Genomic DNA, 22647 nt, shown 5'->3' with positions numbered 1-22647 from the left:
AGAAATTAGATATATTTGAGATGTATGCCTTATAAGCTCTATAAAAAAAATACATGTTGTGTATTTCATTTCAAGTTGATACGAAATAAGCAATACTGCAATGGAGCAATTAATGAGACTATAATAACTGTATGAAAAAGTACATCTTGCAGCAAAAAGCAAATCATAGTAAAATACCTGAAAAATGTGGTAATTTGTATCCAGGTTTTGCACAGGCAAACTTCTGAACTCATGTACGGTTAGGGCCTAACTGTCACTAGAAAATCACTTTCTACTATTAGAATTTGATTGGAATTAGGTTTCATTTGTAATCAATCCTAGAATGTCCCTGATATTCCAGAAGCCTGGAAGAGTGCTAATATTAGGTCAATATTTGAAAAAGACAAGAAGGAAGATAAGGCAGATGGCTTTTAGGTATCTTTGGTAAGTTAACTGCAAACAGAAGGACCTGATGGCCTGAGAAGCCCCTTCCAATCCTACATACTTCCTAAGCCGTCTGTGCCTTTACACAGTTAATAGCGGTAGGAGGGTAATTGTAATAGGCTTTTGAAAGGTATCCATGACTTAGTACTATATAACACTGATTTAAAAAAAAAATCAGCACTGTGTAGCATCAATACAGCACATATTACATGGATTAAGGATTGCGTAACTGACATTTTAGGATGTGGTGACTGAGATGATTACAACAGAGTAATAGGCCCTAGATTTTTCCCCACAGTAAATCTACTTTGTCCCCAATTTTCAAATACTCAAGCACATGACCAACATTATATCCAATATATTTCTATTAAATTCAGAAACACCATTCACATGCAAAAGTGGGTGCAGCCTATTTTTGGTTGGCTACTGTAACAAGTTATGAAACCTTCAGCTTGACTGGATTATTGTGTTGCTTACCATTTGTACATATTGTCAACAAATACATCCAATTGGAGAGGATCCTGATAAGAATTTCCCTACACACACTTCAAGAACATGCAAAAACATTTGACGATCTGGCTCCAAGTTCCCTTTATGGCTCATGGCATTGGTTTTGGATTCTCAAGACATAGAAAAGCCCAGGGAGAGAGAATCTCCCCTCTGAAGGAAACAGACAAAGTCAAGGTAAGGTGAATCCAAACATGAGAGGATTAGATACCTGGTGCAAGACAGTCTGAAACCTTTTGGTTTTTATTGTACCCCAGCACACTGTAGCCCAGGACCAAGTGTAGAAATGAAAAAAACATGATTCACCTCAGAGAAGTAGAAGCTTCAAAAACCTTACCCCGAAGGGCTGCAGCTCAAGAAACCATAGGTAAACCTCACCCTATGACTGATCACCACAACTACCCCCACAAACTTATTTCAACTATATTATCTACCATCTACAAATACAGCAAACTATAATTTTAAAAGAGGTTTGCAGCACAGCATTCTCTCTCTACAGTGCGTGCAAGAGTAGGCCAATCTGGCCAAAAAAAACTAGAATTGGAAAGGTTGCGAAGTTAAGAACTGCACTGACCGAGAAGAAAAGAACTCTGTTTTTATTCTCAAATTACTTTAGTTTCATATTCAAGCATCTTTCAATGACTAAGGGTTTCCAACCAAGAGAGACAGTTCAATGCCAGTCAGTGCTGCTCACAGTCCTGCTGAATTTCAGAGGGTGGCATGCGGACACCTCATTCCTGTGGGTATACCACAAAACAGAAGGGGAGGAGGCCTGAGGGTAAACTCAAGTGATCTGGACAAGAAAATAAACGGTGGTATACTGGAGTAGCTTGTCTCCAGCTAGAAGATTCAAGGATTCCCTCTGTCCAAACAGAAAGTCTTAAAAAAACCTATAAACATGCAAGTCAGTCTGTTGAACTGTCTTCTTCATAGAGAAATGATAAAAACTGGAAGCACTGAACAGGAAGTGAGGGAAATCCATAACTATTTCATTGGCAAAAGACAATAAAGGGGTAGAAACACACAGCTCAGAGGCCTGGGGCGGAATCACTTTTTTTTTTTCACTTTTAAGCTTGGGCTGCAGCTGTTGAGCTACAATAAAGCACCAAAAGACATGGGCGGATATAGGATTTTGAAAAGGGGGTTAGAGTTAAGAGTGGTACCTCCTCACAGCTCACGCAACACACATTTGTCTCTAGTTAGAGAAACTAGATGCTCTACTAATACGCTAGGCAGTTAGCCCTACGTTATTTCCCATATTTACTTGATTCTAAGATGAGATTCCCCCCTCTACCACCATTTAACATAGGGGGGAAGCCCCTCAGCTTAGAATCCAGTACAAGGGTATTGTGGAGGGATGAGGGGCAGGGGCTCCAGCCCCTACCCAGGGTTGGGGCACTAGCTGCAGCTGCTGCCTGTACCACCCCCATGGCTGCCTCTGCACCCTGCCATCTCCTCCCTGCAGCCTCTTCTTCTCCTGTCCCCCTGCAATGCAGCCTCTGCTCCCCTTTCTGACCCCCTCCTGCCCCCGTTACCTTTGCTCCATGCCACCAGGCTCAGTGCATGCTGCATCCTGGGGCACTGAGTACAGCCCCAGCCCTGTAGCAGTGGTGCACAGCCCACATGGTTGCTATGGGGCCAGGCAGGGGCTGTGCTGAGTCCCCCAGGCCAAAGCCATGATCGGAGCCTGCTGGCATGGAGCAGAGGCTGCGGGGAGGAGAGGAGCAGAGGCAGCAGGGAGACTGGGAGGGAGGGCAGGCAGAGGTTGCAGGAGGCAGGCGTAAGCTGCAGCTGGAGGGATGAATTAAAGACGACCTGTCCACAATTAGATCCTACACGTGGGGAAGTATTTTTAAAAATGACATATTTTCCACACATAGAATCTAATTGAGGGGGGGGCTTAAATTCAGGGCCATCTTAGCATCGAGCAGCTTACGATAGGCACCAAAACAAGTGCAACCCCTAAGGTGCGCTCCAGTGCTAGATTCAGGAGCACGGAAAAATCCCTGCAAACCAGGTGCTCGGCCCTCCAGAAGAGGACGTGGCTAGTGGGGGGAGGGGAAGGGGAGGACACGGCACTTCAGGTCAAGGGCTGTCTCTTCGTTCAGGTGCTCCTATTCACACGGGAGTTCACGCGGCCACTCCTGCTCTGGGGTTTTGCCGGGCGGCAGGAGCCAGCCAGGTCTGGGGCCGCTTCTCACGCCAGGCAGCTCATAAGAGGGAGGGAGGGCGGGCGGGCGTGGTCTGTCCTTTCAAGCGGTTTCTCTCTCTCTCTCTCTCCCAGCCCAGGGTTTTTTTAAGCCCCAGAGCAGGGCAGGCCGAGGGCGGCCCCGGCGCGGCTCACTCACCTCCCTGCCGCCGCACTGCAGCCGCTGCTGGGCCCGCGGGAAGCCGGTCTCCGCCGCGATCAGCGCCTTCACGTCGCGCACGGTGGCGGCCGGCAGCAGCTCGAAGGTCCGACAGCCCACGGCGTCGTGCAGCACGCTCACGCGGGCCGGCCTGCAAGCACCACGTACGGGTCAGCCCGACCGGCCGCAGCCCCCTCCCTCCCCCGGCCCCGGCCCCGGCCCCGGCCCCGTGCTCACATGCTTCCGCGCCGGCCCGGCGCAAAGCGATCGTCAACTGGGGCGCCGGGCCCCGCCTCCCCGCCCGCTGCCGCAGGGAGCAGGGCGGGGCCGGCCCGGGAGCACCGCCCAATCCCGCCCCGCCCCACTGGCTGACGCTCGCTCATTCTGCTGGCGGCGGAACACGCACACGCGCGCATTCGTCACACTGCTAATTTGCAGCATTGGAGGGGGAGCGGGATTTCGACCCCAGTAGAGCCTGGGGTCAAACAAGCCTGTGCCTTAAAAAAGCAGGGCAGTGCATGTGGCGGCTGTGCACACCACCCAAAACCATGCGCCAGGTGCTGGCCCAGCTTCCTGCTGCAGAATCAATCACCGCAGCTGCAGCTCCCAGGACCCCAAGTAAGGCTGCTGGGGCCAGCACAGTTCCTGGCCACAGCCTCCCCTGCCCCACCTCAGGCAATGTGCTACGTGCCTGTGGCGTGGGCGTTTCCCAGGGACAAGTAGCAATGGACCACATTGTGCTGCTGCTGTTTAGCTCAGGACAAACATACATTCCCACTCATGGGGACACGCCCAAGAAGTTTAGGAATTTCATATGTCTTTACCCAATGGATTTAGGTCAGATCTGCAAAGGTCTGTAGCAGAATCTACAGCTGTGTATTAGGCACCTAAACAATCAATGTAGGGTGAAGAGTTAGACACCTCTATATGTGCACAAAAGTTCACAAAAACAATCACAGTCAAGCATGGAGTCACCCAGTCTAAATCACTCTTCCTCCAGGTGAGGAAATTTATTAAATAGTTCCAGTAGGTGTTTCCCTACACTCTGGATTTACTAAAGTGATCAACGATCCCAGATTTTTCAGGGTAGCGGGGCTGTCCCAGGACGGGGGGGGGCACGAATTGGGCCCTGTGCTTTGGGGGGCCCCGTGGTCAGTGCCGCATAGGCCCTGCACAGGCTGATATACCCCGCACAACCCTAGGAACGGCTCTGCAGGGCAGTACCAAATTTCAAGGCTGGCGTTCCCAAGGACATCCTAAAACAGGACTATAATTGGTTCTCAGCTGAACAGCAGAAAAAGTCCTGCTAAGTCTGCAGAGAGGACACAGTATAACGCTGCCTGACACTGCATAGGCAGTATTGAACCACACAGTACTGCTGTCTTCATATAAAACTCCACTCAGGCCTGCTGCTCTGTTGAGCTAATTCAGTTATCTGCACTGCTGCACTCTAGTGGCTGCAGCGGCTGGAAATATAAACTACTTGCACTTCTGTAAGTGGAGTGCCTTGCTTGAACTGTTTCCTGGACTTTGCTCCACAAAAGCTAGTCACTTTTAGAGTCACAGCCATGAACCGTGTTGTTGAAAGTAGACAGCCAATTTTTTCTAGAAAGTCTTTGTAATTTTTAAATATCCCAAATGGTGGAGTCTCTTGTTCCTTTGGGAGAATATTCCTCACCCTCAGATCTTACCAGCAAAAAACAGTTCCTGATATTCAAACCAAATTTTCCTCTTTTAATTTCACCTTATCCCCCCTGGGACATTCAGAATACTTTCTATCCAAGGTGTTGTTTATTATCCTCTCATCTTTATCTTTATTTCATTCTTCATTTTCCACTTCTCACTCTCTTCTTTCCATTTTTGATTAACCATCCCTGATGCTCTGATGTTCCATGTTTGTAGCTATCAGAGACTCATTGTAAAACTGATGCATAGAGGGTAGGGCACGGTAGTACCAAACTAACTGCCTCAGCAAGGCAACAACCTACTTCATCATATCTAGACATGGACTGTCAAAAAAAAAAAAAAAAAAAAAAAAAACCTTAAAAGACCTACCGTACCTTCTGCCTGACTTCAGACTAACAAAGCTAACCACCTCTGGATTCATGGGTTAAATCCTAACCTCCTTGAACACCATGGCAAGTCTCTCATTGACTCTAGTGAAGTTAAGACTTTACATTGTGAGTTTTATTCTGAAGTTCTTCCCAAAACAGAAAGGGAAGGAAAGGATTTCAAACAAGACCAAGGGCAAAGAAAACACTGTATTGTTGATGCTAGATGCAAAGAGAATTCTCTCAAACTCTGTGGAAGGCAACAGTCTCTTTTACAATGTCAAGACAGGATATTAATCTGAAGAAACCTATTTAAAACATAAAGCTGCATATATCAGTGGTGCCCAGCCATGCATCAACAGGCCAGATGAGTGATGACAGATGGTTCTATAGGATGGATCCAGCCTGTGGGCCCAGTCCAATGCGTGCTGGAACGTGCACTTGTTCTACATGCCGTATTGCACCCACAGCCGTGGTCCCACGCTGGATCACCCCAGCCCATCCCACCCTTGGGGTGCCCCATGGGTCTCATCTGGGTTGAGCATCCCTGATGTATAAAGATAGAAATCTCCACTATAGTTAATTCGGTCAGTAACATCTCAACAACTGACTGGCAATGCATGGATGGTATAAATTTTCCTTGTTAAAAAATTGATGCGAAGCACCCTGCTATCTGTAACCAAGCTTTTTATCTTTTGTCTATATCAGCAGCACCCTTGATTAAACTTTTCTCCTGAAACCCAAACAATGGATAAACATCTGTAAATAAGGACTATTCCTTGAAAAGTGATGATACAAAAAGTGCACTGACATAACAGATGTATTCTTTCCGAGTATTCAGAACCATCTGCTGACTTCAGGGTAGAAACAGATGTCCTGTTTGTGGTGGGGCAGAACTCCTCCCATTTAGATGTACCTCACAGGAGTCCTGAGACAAAGCCCAAAAACTGCTGCCACAAAATAATGTGGTAATACTGGGCACAGGTAGTAGTTACTTTTGTTGCACAATTGTTCCCTTGAAAGAGCTCTATAGCCATGCTTTTACATAGCTACAAAGCATTTTAAAAATGGCTGACAGTGCAACAAATTAACCCTCATCAAGTGTGGAATCAAATGACGGCACTCCAGTCTGGAGAGCATTAAAGAACTTCTCTAGGGTCAATCTGTCACATGATCAGGGCTTGGCTTATGCAGCCCAGCCCAGCCCTGCCCCAGTGCTATCTGCAGGAAGGGAGGGGAGTAGGATTGAGCTGTGGGCTAGGTTTTCAGGGGGAGAGAGAGGGTACATGGACTGGAGCTCTCCTGCCTTACAGACCCCACTCCAGCTCAGGCCAGGCAAACCCCAATCCACAGCTATTTCTCCTTCTCTCCTGCAGACAGCACCACAGCAAAAAAGCAGTGGAGCAGAGCTAGGGGAGAGAGGCTGTAAACAGGCTCCTCAGGCTTAATCAGCTCCAAAGTGGAGGTCAATCCTGCCCCTCCCTTCCCCCCCACCGCAACCTATCGGTCAGGGGGGACACTAACTCATGATGCTTTATGGAAAGCATCATGAGTTGGAGCAGAGGCCTGCGTGTCTGTCAGCACCCAGTTTGTCCCAAGATGTTGTAAAGGGCATCTCAATGACTGTCCTTTGCAACATGGAGAAATAAGAGACCCAGGCATCCCACAAGCCACTGCTTCTGTCCCAATCTTGGCCCCTCTTCACCCCACGGAGCATGTCTGCATGCAGGGGGCAGCCTCTACAACATGAAATGCATTTCATGCTACAGAGCAAGGGAACCCTCTATAGTTCCTCACTCCATGCTTGTAGACACACACCCCAAGTCAAGGTCAGATACCCTGGGTCCATTGTCCTGCAAGATTTATCCCCTGAAGCCCCAGGAGCCACAGGGGCCCAGTTCTGTGGGATAACAGCTCTGGGCAACATCTGTACCTGCCAATCAATTGGCTCAGTTGTGCCAGGATGTGTCCCAGCACCACTGATCTCACAACAAAAAGGACATCTGTGTGTGGCCTCCATGACAATCATCAGTTGTGACTGTTACTCCTGTTACAGTAGCTGAAAATACAGTTCTAGGAGAGTGAATTCATTTACTATGTCATTATACCATGCAAACATACTGAAGAAAAGGGTACCACACACACAAAGTCTGGCATACAGACTTTGCTACCTAAGAATAAAAGAATCCCACTTGATTCTCAGAACCCAGGGCAAATAATGCATTTCAAAGACCCAGCTTTTACAAGTACACTAAGAATGGCTGACATTGAAATGTTTGACATCATAAACTTAGAAAAACTACAGTGGTATATTACAGCTATTTTTCAATCAAGAATGACATTTTAAAATAGCAATATATAGGAAAGCTTTTTCTTTAAATCTAGGTATCTGTAAAAAATAATTTGGTTTGGCTAGCATTATAGGAAGTGGGAGTTGCAATCAAGATATATAAAACAAAATCACAGGGTGTGAATGTAAAATTAACAGGGCCATTTATAACATTGACATATTTTTATAAAATGAAATTAAAGCAATCTTCAGAATGGCTATTTCCTTGAAAATGAAAAACTCTGTAGGTTTCAGAACTACTAAGCTTAATTGTACCTCTCTAAAATGACTCTTGACATTGGTATCTATTATGTCGGAAGATACTGACCACTTTCATATCCAACAAGGGATATTGGTGTGCATAAACAGGTGAGAAGATGTCCGGAGAGAGGAAGAGTGGGAATAATGTGATAAGAAACAAATATAATTGCCTTACTAATGCAACAGGAAGCACTGTAGATTGTAGATCTTATGATCTACAACTGCAGCTGCTAAGAATCTGCAGTGTTGGCAGGCAATTAACATGACTCAAACAGCACATTCAGATTTAAGACAAAGCACTACTAACAAAAAGTAATGTACTATAACACAGTAAATGCATTATATTTGTTTCTACCTGATTTCTAGAACAATAGTTATGCAAAAGGGTTTTTTTTAAATAAAGATTGCTAAAGCATTTCACATTTGGGATTACAGGTTTCTAGGTTTTAGTGGCTAGAATGTGTCAAATGTGCTTTACTGAACAGTATATTGATGAATTTATTAAACTTGTTTCATGATATTTGAAATTAAATCTGTCACTGTTAACGTAAGCATTTACTGAGGGGAGAGTCTCTTCTTTTTAGAGAAAACATGAAAACAGTTTTCACCAAACTGTTAGTTTTGACAATGCAAACCCAGATACAAGACAATTTTATGGATTAAATTTTTCCCCCACTATTTCCCTGTTAATTATAATAGTGGAAATGAGGATTAGGGTAGAATTTGGTTCAGTTAATCCCTTACTTGAATTCCATCTATAGCACCATAAAAAGGCAAGTGTCATTTTCTTGAAGGAAACCATTTAAGAGAAAATCATAATGATTCTATTTATACTTACTTTTAATTATAATTGAGGCAGTCAAGGTTGTGAAAATAGCTTATTCAAATAAAATATCTGCTTTGCCCTAAAGTGTGTTATATAATGTAAGCCTTATTGCTAAAAACATTTACTATGGGTTTATCCATTTTATCTCTAATCAATATTTCTAGTCTGTCCCATCATATGGCTCCATTATATCCCAAGAGTAAGCCATATTTATAAGTGGCTGTGGTCCACCTGAATTATTTAAGGGCTGAAACTTTGCTCTTCTGCCTGGAGAGAGAGCTGATGTGCGCTTCTACATTTAGATATCAATCTGCAAATACTGAAAGAAGGACATTGACTAGTAATAATAGTAAACAAAAAATTTAAAGGCACAAAAAAAAAAATCAACCTTGTTTTTTTTCCTTTCTCACTGCATGGTTCATGTTCTCTCTCTAATTTAATTTTAACTCGAGTCAGTAATAACTATTATATTGTAACATAAGCCAGTTCCTCGATAGCACCCTACAAATGCCACTGTAAAATGCTTAAATAATAATAAATCTTCTTTTGTTTTACTACTTGCCTACACAGAAAGGAGCAGTACAAACGAAACCTGATATGCTGCTGTGCACTAATTCACTTTCAGTTCTGACCCTAGCGTACCCTGACAAACAGAAAACCTACTCACGTTATTGCAAGCCAAAAAATAGGAGCTAAGGCTTCAGCCCTAACTACAGAAAAGCTGCCATTTCTTCACAATAAATACAGAACTATGGGAAATCCTGGGGGGAGGAGGGAAGTTAAGCAGATAAAAATAATCTCAGAAATTGCTCTCTAGGGAATTGTTTTGGGAGGGATTCTAGTGTTGCAATACTATATTTAGCATACGGTTTTGAAGTATTAACAGAATGAATAATAATCTGCTCTTGTGTCATCCCAGGAAAATGTGCCAGAACAATTACCTTGTTACACTATATTTATGAACCATCATGAGACTTCAGGCTAGGGCAGTGGAGGACATCACTAGTAAGCATAATATTCTAGCTAAAGATTACTGAGAAGTTTTTAAACTGCCATGATTTTTCATTCACAATACTTGGGGTGAAATAGTCCTTCTTCCCATTTAAGCTAGGGAAGAAATTGCAACAAGACAGCTTCAATGTTGAAATAGTTCTTTACTGGCTCTTTCTATGTTTCATTGGGTACATCTCCATGTGCAATTAATCTGAAGCAATAAACTCTGGAGCAGTTTGAGCAGGAGTAAATTATGCCCAAGCGCACCATCTACATGCACACCCAGGACAGCAGCAATTTGAATTGGGGCGGATCAATTTACACCATCCCCAGGCTTCTGGTGGCAGCATCAGGCTAGCTGGATCACAAGGGTGCTGAAAGTGCAGAGCTGTGTGTCCAGGCAGCAGGCAGGAGTTTTCATCAGCAGTCAGCATCTACACGTGCTTTTAACTGCAGTAAATTACCCTGCCATAAGATAGTACTGTCCCTTACAGCACTATTTTATGGCAGAATTAATTTACTGCAGCCTAATACTGTCACATGTGTAGGCAGTCATGCTTTACTCCACAGCTAATTAGCCTACTCAGCACAGTAGTAAAGCACATTTGTAGATATGGCCATTGAGTATTAGGTCTCACAAGCCTGGTCAGTATTATTTATTAAATGCATTATCTGGGACTGCATTATGCTGACTATGTATTATGGTTATTAAATATGTTTATTCTCGTCTTGGTAGAAAAATAATTGTAAGAAGTGTTGTTTAATAAAGTTGGGAAAAAAATGAAAAGATGCAATACCATCTAGTAGTATCTCTTATTGTGCCTTTTCCCAGTGATTGTTTTGCAAAGTGTTGTTATTTTGTTTCCAACTGACTATCACACCCTACAGCACCAGGGCTATACAAATCTGTGTGGACTATATTCCAAGTCAGACTCCTGAAGTGCGACGGGCAGCACAGATGTTGCACAGCCTTGATGTGAGGTGACATAATTCTGTAACTGTGACAAGAAGTAACCGGGGGAACCTAGGCTCAGGAGGATTCCCTGTATAGCTCATGAACGGTAACAGACTAGGGTCACTTTCTGAGGGAGGAGACAACCAGAAGATACTTGGAAAATCTAGCAAGGCAAACCCAGGCATTAAGTTCCATACTGTATGTTTTTACTTGTTATACCAAGTAATTTGGTTAGCAGCAAAAGGCAACTAGAGCAGCAGCTGATGAGTTGTACTAACTCAAGCTGTAGTTTGTGGCTGCATTCACACTGGACAGATAACTTGAGCATTAGCAATAGTTACTTGAGTTTCAACCAACTCTACCTGGAATTTAAAGCACCGCTTGAGTCAAAGATTTTTGTGGGAGTGCAGAAATTAGGTTAGTGGCAATGCCTGAGTTATACCTCAAGCTAACGCTACAGTGAAGACAAGCTCTAACAGCCAGACCTGGTTTGGCTGCAGAAGCAGCTAAGTAAGACTAAATCAGAATTCAGGCAACTACATTTCCAGAAGTAATCCAGATTGGGCCTACTTTACAAGGCACAAAAAATAAGGAGGTAAATCATTTCTTTAGGAGAAGTAAGACTTGGATTGGGATTCCTATTGCCAAATTTATTTATAAGTCTAATAACTGAGCTCTTTCTGAAAAGGAAGTTTCTTTTACTTAAGTAAAGGAGCCTTTGGTGGTATGTGATGTTTATACGGTGGGGAAGGGGAAGGGAGCAGGAGGTTGGAAGTGGAGCCAAAGCAGTGTAAGCTTAACAGCATTACATATACACCTATACACAATGTAAGGCCAATTTCTAAAACTTAAAAGACTACCTTAATTTAAAAACTCTCCATTGAGCTTTATATTATTTTACAGGTATTGTGGTAACCCCATGTGTCCCCAGCTGATCTTAGAGCCCCACTCTTCCAGATGCTGTACAGAAGTACAGAGGAGAGGATAAATCTTTGAACATACAAAACAGACAAGATTGGGAAGCTGATACATCAAAGCAGAAAATTGTGAATGGATGCCTGCTAAGATCATGTGACTTGCCTAAATATACAGTGGAAGTTTCTCATGGAGCCCAGAAATTTAACCCAGTTTTCCTGCGTCCAACTCCAGTTCCTTAGCCATGAGATTATTCTGCTTCATATATTTAGTTCCTCTAAGCATCTAAAACCTGATTTAACTATTTAAATACTTATGTAGCTCCTTATCAAAGTACTCTACACTGGGAAATCTCTATGTAAAATCCCACCAACTTCCTGGGACTTTGCACGAGCTGAGGGCTCTGCCTCTGCTAAGCAGTTAAAGTGGGGCTTTAGATATCTAATTAAAGGTGCATAGACTTGAAAAGTTAACAATTAATTGAAATTGAAATAGCATCTCCATGTTTTCAATTATAGATCCATTATTTTATCAAAGTAGAAGTTTGGGTAAAATTCTGTTACTAAATCTTTAAAATTCATAATTTACTTGTTTGCTATGGATACAACTGTGTATTACTGGAATAAAAAGACTCCAGTGGGGATTTTGAAAATGCCCCAAAATAGTCTAATGGGACTTCTGGTTAATGTAAACTCATATGAAAACATAAACTACACAAACCTGAAAAAAATCAAAAGAGCCACAGCCATTACATAGATTGGCATTACAGATTAATCATTTATTATGGCACATAATTTAACAGTGTCCATTATATAACTTATATTGAGGTGCAGAAGTGAAAACATTTGGAACCATGACTAATACCTGATACAAGAAGTTTACTGTCAAGCAGTATAGATTAAGTCATTTACTCTGCATGTAAAAAAGAAGCATGTGCTTTTTTTAGTGTGAAGAGTCATTTGGGACTGAAAAAGAAGCAGTCATGAGTATGGAGCCTATTTCTCAAGCTGAAGGAAACCTTGGAGATGGTGCTTCTAGGACACACATTCGTCATGTCAAAATGCTTTATCAAGGGAAATTAGACCCCTTCTGAAAAATGAAAAGTTTGTCTCTTTCATGTAGTTGTTCCAAGTTAATCAACCACAATGAATTAAGAGGAGGCAATATCCTTTGTCATCAGGTTAAACTAAGCATAAGTGCTATGGCCCAAAGTGTCTGTATTTTCCCAGTTACTCCTTTTTCCAGGCAATCAGCCATCACATAAACTAATGTCCCCTACTCCTTAACCAAATAGCAAAATTGGCAACATTTGTGCAGACAACAGAGTGACCCTGCTATCTATTTTTTAGTCTTAAATGATCATATTTCCTGGAGATATTTAAATTCACAAATAAATGACATCAGATTTGAATGCAAAATGGTTTGTTTCCATATTTCATCTGTGATTCTACAAGTTATCTATGGGAAAGAAAGAGTTTGGAGATTTTCACAACACTCTTGCAACCAAGATGGGGAGGATTCAATGCCAGCATTCTCTCTAAAGCAGTGATTCGCAACCAGGGATCCATAGTACCCTGAAATGCCATGAGATCCTTTCAACCATACCATGGGGCATTAAGAGATAAGCGATTGCTCGTCCCAGCTCCACTGTACAAGGCGGTAAATGCTCCCTCTTCCCCACCTGGCCCCTGTGCAAGGGGCCACTTGCACCGAGAACCACTGAGAACCACTATTCTAAAGTCTGGGATAGAGAAGCTTCTCACATGGCAAGTTGTTTGGGTTTGGGGAAGATTTGTATGTTTTTTAATTACCAACAAGTGGCCAAAACTTGTATCTCTCTCCCTTCTTAATTCATATATGTTAACCCCAGCTTTGGGGATGCTGTTCAAGACACTGGGAGGTAAAGCACATATACATGCTGAGCTCAGATGAGTTTTTTGTAGTGTAATCTGCAGGGTATATGTTTCAAATCCTGAGATCTCACCATTTTAATTCCTGTTATCAGCCAAAATGATGGTTGTCACAAAAATCAGAATTTAACCACGATTTGAATACTGTAGGTCTCAGATGCTGTCTAGAGGAAACCTTTGGCAACATGTAGGGGGTGCAAGCAGGTGCACATGTAGCCCCTGAGCATGGCAGTGCATCCCCTATGAAAAGGGCACTGCTGACACTGCCAGCACTGCCTGCAGGCAGTCGCCACTCGCCACCCCCCTGCCCCTCGCCGCCAACACCACCGGCGGCATCTGCAGGCAGTCCGCAATCGCCGCTGGCCACCGCAAATGCTGCCGGTGGCGTCTTGCCACCATCTCCCCCCTCCCCCACACTGTCGACAGTGCCACAGGTGTCTGCAGAAGCTCCCTGCTTACTGCCACCATGCTCCCACCGCCTGCTGGAGCTCACCATACCCACCCCCCTCACAGCCTCCAGGGGCATGCAGCATTCATGGAGGAAATATATGAAATATTTAACTTATCCATGTCTATTACCTGTCTCTCTCTGCCCAAAGCACAGGGATTATGGGTCTGTAGAGCTCCCAGGTTGAGAACTTGACTCTTTAATTAAGGCTCATAAAACATATTTTCACCACAAACATACTATAAGAGACAACAGTACAAGCATGCAGTACAGTCTGAATGAGCTACCTCCTGAACAAGAAGTAGTGTGCCCAGGCTAATTAGCAGTGACTTGTATGAAACAATTAGCCCCACATGCAACACCACACAAGTCTAGCTATAATGCTCCTGGTTCAGGAGGCAACTTGCACAGTGTGTTTGAGGGGACCACTGACTGGCAGAATGATGTTGTATCACAGACATGCCTATGTTTTCAGTTCTAGACTCCCTCATTTCAGTTGCAGACAACATACAAATCGGTGACCATATGCTCTATGCAACAGGCTAATGTGTCTTATTAGCCTGATGCACAGATAGATGAAGCATCTCCACATATAGCTACATTGTGATAAGGATCTCCCAGTGCCAGCCCCATGACCACAAAACTGGCACTGGGAGATAAGGAGCTCCCAGCCCCCACTCCATGATCATGATCTCCGAGCAGGGGGCTGGAAGCTCCCTGAGGCTGGGGCAGGAGGACATAGTCTCCACCTGGGCTTCAGTGGCAGAGCCCACGCCAGCAGCAGGCAGCTCCTGGCGGCAGAGAGCAATCTCCCACCCACTGCTGCCCAGTTGACCAGGAGCACATTTGCTCCCAATCAGGCAACTACACACATGCTACTGCACAGTAACTAATCACTAGTAAATTTGATGCTTGCATTTGCAGGTAGCAAATTTACTCACAATTAAAGCAGTTTACTGTGCAGTAAGTGTGTGCATGTGTGGACATACACACGGGCAACTGGTGCCTCCTGAGGCTGCTGAGCCCTTGCAGAAGTCGCCGGCAGTGGCGGTGGTGGGAATGAGGCTGGGGAGCACCTGCAGAAGTCAGTGGTGGCATCAGTGGTGGGGACAGGGCTAGTGAGCACCTGCAGAAGCTGTTGGTGACAGGGACGGGGCTGGTGAGCACTCACAGAAGCTGCCTGTGGTGTCGGCAGCGGGGATAGCCCTGTCAGGGGGGCATGTGCCCCCCCATGGTCCTCCTACCAGTCACCTATGCATGCACACTAGCTGCATAGTAAACTGCTCTACTGCTCAGTAAACCATCTCATGTAGATATACCCAGTTTAAATTTGGCCAAAGTCCATTTCAGGCCTACACTTGATCCTACTGGATCCAGTGGAGTTGTATCAAGATCAGAAACACTAACTCCCCTCCCCCTCCCCCCACCCCAGGCTATTCTAATCAAAGTATTTTGCAATGGCCATCTCATTTACCTGATCTTATCCTTCATTTCCATTCTCTCTGCTTCCGTGATCTCCTCCTGCTAGAAACATGAAGCAGAACTTATGATTTATTCATTATCTTCTTTGCTCATGCATCATTGTTTCCTTTTTAAATGGCTGCTAGAAAGCCCAGCCATATAAAGCCCCTCTCAATTGTTCAGTCCATCTCTTATCTCCAAAATCTGGCAGTGCTTCTAGTTGTTGCTACTTATCCAATTTCCTTGTCAAGCCTCCCTTACACTCAAAAGGGTTTGTCCATCTTATTTTCTTATACAGAACAGTATTTGGAGAGCAAGAAGATCCTGGATTCTTTCTGAAACTAAACTTGAATTGTTTTCTTTTATAATTGAACCTTGTTCAGTTGTTCTGTAGTAGCTGTCATCTCCATTTTTTCTTTCCTTCTTCCTGAAAGCAGAGAGAATGGCAGAGTGTGTCAGTCCTGTCTTCTCCCGTTGATCTGCTAGTAGGGACTTCTCAGCATCATCTCGGGGGTTCTGAGAGAAGAAAAAGAAATGGGAAAGACAGAACCGGGCATTAACACAGAAAGGAACTGAACTGAAGGGCATGGAAAAGTCATTTCCTCTGAGGACATAGCTGCAGTTGCTGCCTTTATGTGAGTCATGTTTCTAATTATAAAACTGCGCTGTGCATTACAGTATTTGCAAGCACATGGAGATCAGGAACAAAGCTATGAGATTTTTTTTTCTCTGTGCATTCTTATAGAAAACTATCATATGCTTTGGATTCATAATAGACTAACTGCCCTATGAATCCTGAATTAGAGGCAGATTTTTACTTTCTCCTTGCTTTAGAATACATTGAAAAAAAACTTTCAGGTTTACCTAGGCATATATATTTGTTAAAACTATGTCACCAAACTGAGGAGCATGTTGGGCAGAATACTTTTGCATTGGGATGTGTTAGACTGCAGTGCAATTAGCTATACTGTAGCCAAGCTTTCCAAGGGAGCATTCAAAGTTTTGCAGTTCTACTTACATTTATACAGGTCAACCTCCATGTTATGTTGCTATGTATACTTCACATTGTTTTTAGAAATAAAGTGTATCTGTTTCCCTCCAATCAAAATAACAGAATTTACTATTCTTGCAACCTGAATAGTGTACAATAAATGCAAGACTTCTGCTGTTAAGCAGCACAAATTGAGTCATTCTATATGTATGTAAAATAAAGTATATTTCATTTCGGCATGAACAAAGCTATGTCCAGCTTCATGTTTGTTTGGCAATTGCTGCTTTCTCCCTTAGGCTGTGATAAAGCCTTTTTTTCCAATCTAAAAATATGTGAATAGGTTCTCCAGTCTCTCATTCTCCCTTCCATCCCTTTGCAAACACCATCCCATTCCAGTACACAAGTTCATGACAGACAGAAGGAAAATGATTGTGGGAAACGTTATTAAACTACTGGCAACCTATCACTGCTTTGTGTTGTGGAAATATAACTGTTATTCTCTGTGATTCAGGCTAGGCTAGCAGGTCCTTTCATCAAAAAAGAATTTTATATCTGTGTATATTTGTCTCCAACAAACACTCTAGAGATCCATACAGGATCTACAGCATAAAAATACATATGAAAAATTATAGGATTATTTAGTTTTGTTTATCTTGCAAAGAATGTTAAAAAAAAAAGCTTGTAATAGAAATCGACTGTAATTACAACCATAATTAGTGAGTGACATAGTTTCCTGATGCTTGTTCTTCATTGCCATGCTTAGTCTAATATGAATTGTCCTTTATTATGCTGATCTGGGGAAACTTTTTTTTTACTTCATTTGTGGTTTTGTGCCCAGTACTGTACATGACCTGCATGCTGACAAAGAAATAGGCCAGTTTGGCCAGGGAGCCTGCCCCAGCAGGGCTCAAGGTGATCACATGTCCCTAGGGCACTAATGGGACCTCCAGACCTACCCTTACAGTTCCATCCACAAATCACCAATTAAAACACAAACTGAAACATTAGCCCACTGGCTCCAACTCTCTGGCACACTGGCTAGCTGAAATTCCCTGTCTGAACAGTCTCCTGCTCTGCCAGTTCTCAGCTCCATACTGGTCTCTCCCTGGGATAGCAGGACCTCTTTCTGGCTTTCCTTGGCAGGCAGTCTACTACAGGGCTCCTTTACCTTTGGCCTTCAGGGTGCACTGCCCTACTCTCACTCAGGGCCTGTGCCTATATAGCTCCCCAGCCCCACCCCCAGCTGATCACCTGCCTCCCTGAGCTGCCATAGGTTCTTTTGGATTTGGCTTGCTGGAGCAGCCTCAGGGTGACCCCTTGCTGGTAGGCCTTCCACTGTTTCTATGCAAACCTCCAGCCTGTGATACTGCTGCCACCACTGGCTCTGCAGTGAATGTTTCATCTAGTCTTTTCTACCCTTTAGTCTTTGCCTGATGGTTTGGCTGGCCAGCAGGCTCCAGAGTTTCCTCCCCCTTCTCAGCAATGGGGCAAGGGCCACATTACACCATGTTTCCAGATCACAAACCTAATAAAAATCATGATGTCATCCACAGTAGAGAACAGAAACAAAATCTGGTTATCAGCTACCAGATACAAACAGGGGCTCTCTAGCTCCCTGACTAGCACCATCTTTACTGCCTGCAATGACTATGTAGAGCCTTTCTGAGTTCAGGCAGGGCTAAGCAGGGATGGAATAGAGGCTGCTGTCTATACTATAGTCTCCTAACATGCACAATTTTTTATACACAGGAATTGTCTGAGATTGCACTTATTACATCTATACAAGGGAAATAATTTATAAGAATAATTTTATTACCTCTAATATAATGATTTATATATAAGGGCTAAGGACAAAAGTTACACATAAATCAGTTTGTCATTAGAAACTGGTTTAAACCTGCAACAGAACAGAAGTTCAGTGCACATAAACCAGTTTCAGAATGGTTGAAACTGGTTTAAGATAAACCTGGTTAAATGTAATATCAGACTTAACTGATTTGGGTCAAACTGGTTTATGAAACTTCTGTCCCAGACCCCTTGCTGGTTCAAGTTAAATGAGAGTCCCCCAGCATCCCAGCATGCTTTCCAGCCCTGGGCTGAGCTGTACTGTGTGTTCCAGAGAGCAGGTCTGCCCCTGCCCCTGGCTGACAGGAGGGTGGGGCAAGCCCAGTCTGCACAGTGGGAGCAGGGAGACTGCCCTCTGAGGCAAACCCTGGCTGAGGTCTGGGGCCAGGGAGGGGGATTCCCCTACTCAAACTTACTGCTGACTGCAACTGTGGACCCAGGGGCTCCTGGAAGCAGGAAGAGGAGGTGATGAGCAACCCTGCAGAGTCTTTTGTGATTTTAGGTTCCAGATCCTAGAGACCTTGGGGGCATCAGAAAGAGGAAGAGTGCCATGCTCTTCTCAGTACACCTCTTTGGTCACATGGATCTCCGGTTGGGCAGCAGTGCTAGGAGCAGGACTACGGGGAGGGCTGCAGGCACCCAAAAATTCGCTGTAGACCCCCACACCCACCCAGTGCCACTGGTGCTGCCCAGCCCAAGAACCACATGGCCAAAGAGCTGCACCAGGAAGAGCCTGGTGCCACCCCAGCCCCAGCCTGCCCCACCCCGCATGCAAATCTAGGGCCACGTGCCCCCCATGTCCTCCCAGGCTGCATGCTCCCCCTCCCCACATCCCCAGATGAGGTACTCACAGCTCTGTCCTGCACCATGCCCTTGCTGTGCAGGGTTTGCCCCTGCTCCACTCCCCTCTTCACCACTGCACACATGCCCCTCTCCACCCCTGCTGCAGCCACCAGAATCCTGCAGCCAACCTGCCTTTTTGCCCTACCACTGCCTTGTGTGTGGAGGTGCTAAGCCCCATTAGCCCCCCATTCTGCCGCCTATGCCGCCATACATACCCCTGACAGCAGGGGAATGGGGCCCCAGCCAGGCCCCTAAGAAACCCAGGCGGCTCATCCAGGCACAACTGTATGCACTCTGATGGAGGCCTGGAAGGCACATGTCCCCCCATCTGTGTGCAGGGCTTGCAGCGCGAAGCTCAGCATGCAGCGGCAACCACCTCTGCCCTGCACACAGATCCAGAGGTCATGTGGCCTCTGGGCCTCCACCAGGGTGCATGCAGCACAGAAGCACCCCCCCCGCATGTCCCTGTATGAGCCGCCTGAGCTCCCATGCTCCCCCCCACCGCCCCAGCCAGGGCCCCACTCATCCCTGTCCCAGCCCCTGCCCCGCCCCATTCCCTACCTCGCCACAGGGTGGGAGGGTACAGAGAGGGATCACCCTACCTACCTGGCCCCATCCTGGTGGCGGGGGTGTGGCTCAGCCCAGCCACATACATCCCGTCAGTTGGTCCCCAGCCTGTACTGGTTCGTGGGATTATTCTGTCCTAAGTGCAGAACTTTGTACTTCTCCTTATTGAACCTCATGAGATTTCTTTTGGTCCAATTCTCCCATTTTGCCGAGGTCCAGCAGCAGAAGACATCTAGTCAGTTAGGCCTGACTACCTTGACCAGAAACATTGACTTTTACTTTCTCCCCAACAACAGAAAGTCAGTTTTTGCTGATTTGTGCTGCCATAAGCTGTTCTCTACTAGATTTGTCATTTGTTTGGATTTGTATAAAGTGCATGTGATAACACTGAGGAAGAATGATGGCAGATTTATTCTGACAGATAATTATCACATTTGCCTTCTGCAGAAAGAATTTACACTTCTTGGAGACACAAACGTTATATTTCAGGAGCTGAATATTTCTATGGGCATTGTGACAGGGGGCAAGCTCAGGACCAGGTCTCACGTTGGCTCACCCACCTGTCTAAGTAGGACAGTCCACCCAGTCTCGCCTGCCACAACTTGCTGTTTCTTAACCTGGTGTAAAATGTGGGAGACTGCCAGTTTAAGACCCCAATGCCTAGGGGTTTACACATGGCTCTGACCTTCTTTTACCCCATGCCTCGCAGATGGCATCCAGTTTATTATTGCACCCCAGTGTAGTGACCCAGTGGGGTCCTGAGCCCCAGAAAGAAGACTAGGACCTATTAAGAACAAAGCCTAGCCTAGGCATGGGGCTAACCGCTTGTAGGCCTACAAAGGTGCCAGGCAAGCCCTTGAGTAGATCTGGCAGGGGTGAAGCCAGGGCTCAAGAGGGCCCAGTTGACCTAGACCCCATGCAGAATTGTGGGGGCGCTAGGCCAACCCCGATTACGGTGAGGGCTCTATGGTACACCCCAGAAAGGATCCCTCTGGAGTATGAGGGTCAGCAGCTGTTAAGCTGACTTTCTGATCCTTCACACTGGTCAGTGCAAGAGGGCCAGGACCAGGTGGCCAAAGGGCAAATAAGCCCAATGTGAGGGGCAGGCCAGTGCCATGGTGAGCTATCTGGCACTCCGAATGGCCTGGAGGTGGGGCCAGAGCCCATAAGGGCTGAAGGTCCCTTCGATGAAGGGATATCACAGACAAAGAGGGTAGGGGTCAGCCAGCAAACAGGCTACTATGAACTCCGAATGGGGTCAAGGTGAGAGCTGGGCCCAAGGAGAGAGAGCCCAAGTTCATCATCCAGGAGCCCTAATGAGGAAACTAGACCAAGGCAGGTAGAACTTCTTGGTCCTGGGCATGACCGGAAATTTCACCCTGCCACAGAAGGGTGGTCTGGTGGTGCTGTCTGTGGTGAGACAGTCCCCCAGAAATGCCAGGTCAGTTACTTCCCCAGTGAAAGGTGGGTAGGGACACTTGATAACCCCAGCCCCCACCATCCAGTGGGTCATTAAGACAGGAGGGTAGTGGGGCCAGGCACGCCTGGAAAGAGGCACCTGAGCCCAGTGTGAGTAGTGGGAGCCAGGTATGTTTGGCAAGAAGCACCTGAGCTTCATGTGGGGGTGTAAGGCTCTGGTGGCCCTTGTTGGAAGAGGCTATAGTAATGAGGCCCCAGAGAAGGGGTAGTGAGTGGTAGGCCCCACTGGGGCCGGCCTAAGGTGAAGACATGAGTGGAAGCCCCAGGAGGGAGCAGTGATGTCAAGGTTGATCTTCACATGCCTGAGGCTGTAGTTGAGCCCGAAGCTGAATGACATGGCTCAGTGGGAGTCATGGGTGGAAGGAGTGAGTAGCAAGCCCTAATGAAGGAGGAGAGAGAGACAAGTTACCTGGAGAGGGGCTTGTGTCAGAGCTCCACCCAGGACAAAGCAAACTGGTGGGTAACCATTTAGATGAGGGTCACAAGAGGGCCTGAGAGACTGTGCCAGCCAGCCAAGAAGTGTAAGCATGCCTGATTGCCTATGTGGTCGCTCAAGGGAGCAGGGCAGGTTTGGTGTGGCCCAGTGAGGGGCAACATGTAAGAGGCCCAGTGAGAGAGGGTGGAGTGCAAGAGGCTCCAGTGAAAGGGGGGCAGTATGAATGAGGCCCAATGGGGCACAGTGAAAGGATAGATGCATAAGACCTCACAACAGGCTGAGTTTGGCCCAGCCATGAGCTGGAGCAAAGAGTAACTCTAGGATGTCAGCTGTGAGGCATGAGACACAATAAGGGAAGGTCAGAGTCATGTGTACACCCCTAGGCATCAGGGTCTTAAGTGGGCAGCCTCCTGCATTTTTACAACCAGTATCTTAACAACAAGGCATGGCAGGAGAGACTGGGAAGGCTGCCCTAACTTAAACTGGTAGACAGGGTGACCTAAGACCCAGCCCCAAGCATTGCCCTCTGTCACACCCAGCTTCAGGCCAGGCCAAACTCAGTCCACTATTGGGCCCCTCACACACTGCCCCTTTCAGGACCACATTCATACCGCCCCCTCTCACTGGGGCCTCTTCCATTCTACCCACTGTCACTAGGCATCTTGCAATCTGCCGCTCACTGGGCCACTCTCACTGCCCTGCTCCCTTGAGCGATCCCCTTGGGATATCAGGCTTGACTACTCTTATGCTAGCCCTGCACATGCAGCCCTTTGAATCACTTGTGTCCCCCTACACTACATGGCATAGTCCTTGTGCCCAACACTGGGATGATTCTGCCCCTAGCTCCTCACTAGGAGACTTTCCACTTTCACATACTCATGGAGGTTGGCCCATGTGCTGCCCTTCAGGCCATCCTCTGGCCCTTCTCAACACACCTCCTGGTGCAGCACTTCAGACCAGCCTTCAGTCCTACACCTTGCTTACGCACAGTCCTTCATGTCTTAATGACACCCTGTGCAGGCCCACCATACATTTCCGCCCCTGCTCTGGGGCCACTTT

At 45.9% G+C, this 22647-nt stretch overlaps 1 protein-coding gene across 5 annotated transcripts in view; it reads right to left on the bottom strand.

Moving 5' to 3' along the window:
* The window catches only part of SACS (sacsin molecular chaperone), a 78743-nt gene that overhangs the window by 38953 nt on the left and 17143 nt on the right, over window positions 1-22647 (bottom strand). For 2 of the 5 annotated variants that reach the window (XM_090028854.1, XM_090028869.1), the window contains exons 2-4: window positions 15802-15943; window positions 15441-15490; window positions 3279-3429 (exon numbers count right to left, since the gene is read on the bottom strand). The gene's annotated coding sequence lies outside the window, so the exon portion shown is untranslated. Of the gene's footprint in view, window positions 1-3278; window positions 3430-3515; window positions 3606-15440; window positions 15944-22647 lie in introns of those variants that run through there. The other 3 variants (XM_090028861.1, XM_090028875.1, XM_090028883.1) reach the window with 3 other exon arrangements.

The sequence above is a fragment of the Crocodylus siamensis genome, chromosome 1 (genome assembly GCF_052110815.1).
Source record: "Crocodylus siamensis isolate JL-2025a chromosome 1, ASM5211081v1, whole genome shotgun sequence".
NCBI lineage: Eukaryota > Metazoa > Chordata > Crocodylia > Crocodylidae > Crocodylus > Crocodylus siamensis.
Note: the sequence above shows the minus strand (reverse complement) of the source record. Positions and strands in the feature narration are given on the sequence as shown.